The sequence below is a fragment of the Sapajus apella genome, unplaced genomic scaffold (genome assembly GCF_009761245.1).
Source record: "Sapajus apella isolate SASKATOON/1434 unplaced genomic scaffold, GSC_monkey_1.0 scaffold5, whole genome shotgun sequence".
Lineage (NCBI taxonomy): Eukaryota > Metazoa > Chordata > Mammalia > Primates > Cebidae > Sapajus > Sapajus apella.
In genome coordinates, this window is record NW_022436945.1 from 23142623 (window position 1) to 23145932 (window position 3310).

The window sequence follows — 3310 nt, forward strand, 5'->3', positions numbered from 1 at the left end:
AACCTTTTGTTCTAATATTCAAGACTCAAATCACACAGATTCTCTTGTTAAAATATTCTGCTGGATTTCTAATGATTCCTAGGGTTCAGTGTTGGGGCCACATGAGATAAAGTGAGGGTCTGTATTGACGTGTAGGGATAGCTATGTTTTTAATCTGAGAAATCCTGATACAAGTTTTGCATACTTTCTACACATGTTTCATTTGAAAAATAGAATATGCTCCAAAATTTTTTTAAATAACCAGCTTTAGAAAGCGTGAGTTTTTCATTGCTAAGCAACAAAAAATACCAAAAACTAGCAAATTCAACATCTATTTATTATTCAGTTATGTAGGACAGAAATTTAGATGGGATCAGTTGGGTTCTTTGCCCAGGGTATGGCAATCTTAATTTTTGTTAAGGTGTCAGCCTGCCTGGGCTGTTAATGGTAAATATGGAAGAATCGTCTGCTTCCACGCTCACTCATTTAGATTCCTGGACAAATTTAGTTCCTTGTTGTAGCATGGAGCATTTTTTTTTTCTTGCTGGGTCAGCTGGGGGCTGTTCATAACATCTACAAGCTGCTCCTTGTCCCATCACACTCTTCAAAGCTACCAAAGATGGGTCAAATCTGCTTCATGCTTGGAAGGTTTTTGACTTCGGCAACTTGCCAGAAACTTCTGCTCTTTAAGAGCTTGCATGATTATATTAAGCTCACCTAGATTCTCTTGCCATTTTTAAGGTCACCTAATCATGGAAGTGATATATCAACAAGTTAATAGTCCCCAGGATTATGGTTTTTCTACCTAACACACTGAGGTAGGTTTGTACTTGGAATTCTATTGAGAGAAGCTGTAAGGTGAGCAACTTGGCAACAATTTACCCAAGTGATCAGAAGTTTCTTTGGAGTGGCTTGGGGAACGGTATTTTTGTGGTTGGGAATTGTTAATAAAGTAAATATTTGGATGAGCTACATACAAGTGAATGGCATTTAAAAAATAACAATTGGGCCTCAAGACATAAGAATAGCAATATATAAGGAAAGAAATATGTGGCTGATTTTAATAATAAAGGCTGAGATTTTAAAAAACCAAAAAAAAAAAAAAAAAAGCCAGCATCCATTTCATCTCAGTATTTATATTCCTTTTAAAAGTCATATTTGTATCACAAAATACAGTTCATTAGCTTGCATTTTTTAAATCAATATTGTTAAAGTAGAAAATGAATACACATTTGCTTATGGTTTTTAACACTTTTTATTACTCTTTAGAGAGACAGTCTCCTGTTTTGTCCCCAAATATAAGTGTCTTTGTGCAAGGCATTCATAGTAGTCACTGCCTCACTTATTTCATTAGTGTAAAAAAGGAGATGTGGAATTTTAGGTGTTCAGTTTTGCCATTTCAACTGAAGACAACCTGGAGAATTTCACAGTGCCTATAGAGTAAAGTTAAGCATATGAAGAGACTATTTTGTTATCTAGTCACTTTCTTTACAACAAAACAGAATAGTATATTTTTATCTGCATCATTTATCCAGAAAAATTTTCTAAAGCATTAGACAAAATATCTTAGATAAGAGAAAATCCAATTTTGGTTTTCCTTGTTTTTTTGTTTATTTCTTCTTTATACCGTTAGGAATATTGCCTACTATGCTAAATAAAAGTCATTTGTTGTGATGGCATATTAATGGAAATTTGACAATAAGACAGGTAGTGTTCAAGATGTGTTATAGCTAGGCCATATTGTAAATTAATTTATTTCTAAAACATCTAGTTGAATAAGTTAAATACAACCTGAAAAAAAAATGAGAGTATAAATTAAGGAAAATAAATACTTAGAAGGTAATTTTTCTTTTCAGCCATTCAAGTTTTATTATGAAATTGCAGCAATTCAGTCAGATCTTCAGGTTCCATTTCTAATTCTAGTTTTCTTTTTTAAAAACATATATTAATATTTATTTTATTTTATTTTATTTTAAGTTCTGGAATACATGTGCTGAATGTGCAGGTTTGTTACATAGATATATATTTGACATTGTGGTTTGCTGCAGGTATCAATCTGTCAGCTAGGTTTTAAGACTTGAATGCATTAAGTATTTGTCCTAATGCTCTACATCCCCTTGTTCCCTACTTCCTGATAGGCCCTGGTGTGTGATTTTCCCCTCATTGTGTCCATGTGCTCTCATTGTTCAACTCCAACTTATGGGTGAGAACATACACTGTTGGGTTTACTGTTCCTGTGTTTGTTTGCTGAGAATGATGGCTTCAAGCTTAATCCATGTCCCTGCAAAGGACATGAACTCATTCTTTCTGATGGCTGCATAGTATTCCATGGTGTATATGTGCCACATTTTCTTTATCCAGTCTATCATTGATAGACATTTGGGTTGGTTCCTAGTCTTTGCTATGTAAACAGTGCTGCAATAAACATATGAGTGCATGTGTCTTTATAGTAGGAGGGTTTATAATTCTTTGACTATATACCCAGTAATGGGATTGCTGGGTCAAATGGTACTTCAGGTTCTAAATCCTTGAGGAATTGCCACACTGTCTTCCACAATGATTGAACTAATTTACTCACCCAGTAACAGTGTAAAAGCAGTCCTATTTATTTCTACACATCCTTGCCAAGCTCTGTTGTTTCCAGACATTTTAAAGATGACCACTCTTTTTTTTTTTTTTTTTTAATATGGAACGCTTCACGAATTTGCGTGTCATCCTTGCGCAGGGGCCATGCTAATCTTCTCTGTATCGTTCCAATTTTAGTATATGTGCTGCCGAAGCGAGCACAATGATCACGATTCTAACTGGCATGAGACAGTATTTCATTGTGGTTTTAATTTGCATTTCTCTAACGACCAGTGATGATGAGCTTATCTTCATATGTTTGTTGGCTGCATAAATGTTTTCTTTTGAGAAGTGTCTGTTCATATATTCCACCCACTTTTTGATGGGGTTGTCTGTTTTTTATTCAAAATTTGGTTAAGTTTCGTGTGGATTCTGGATATTAGAGCTTTGTTAGATAGATAGATTGCAAAAGTTTTCACCCATTCTGTAAATTGCCTTTTCACTCTGATGATAGTTTCTTTTGCTAAGCAGAAGCTCTATGATTTAGTTAGATCCCACTTGTCAGTTTTGACTTTTATTTCTATTACTTTTGGTGTTTTAGTTATGAAGTCTTTGCACATGCCTATGTCCTGAGTGGTATTGCCTAGGTTTTCTTCTAGGACTTTTATGGTTTTAGGTTTAAGTCTTTAATGCACCTTGAGTTAATTTTTATATAAGCCGTAAGGAAGGGGTCCAGTTTTTCTTCTCTGCACATGGCTAGCCAGTT

The 3310-nt window shown here is 34.5% G+C and overlaps 1 non-coding gene across 1 annotated transcript; it reads right to left on the reverse strand.

Moving 5' to 3' along the window:
• Positions 1-2659: 2659 nt before the first annotated feature.
• LOC116548870 lies at positions 2660-2766 on the reverse strand. Its single transcript, XR_004267582.1, has one exon. It is a non-coding gene; the product is annotated as a U6 spliceosomal RNA (small nuclear RNA).
• Between the last annotated feature and the right edge of the window lie 544 nt (positions 2767-3310).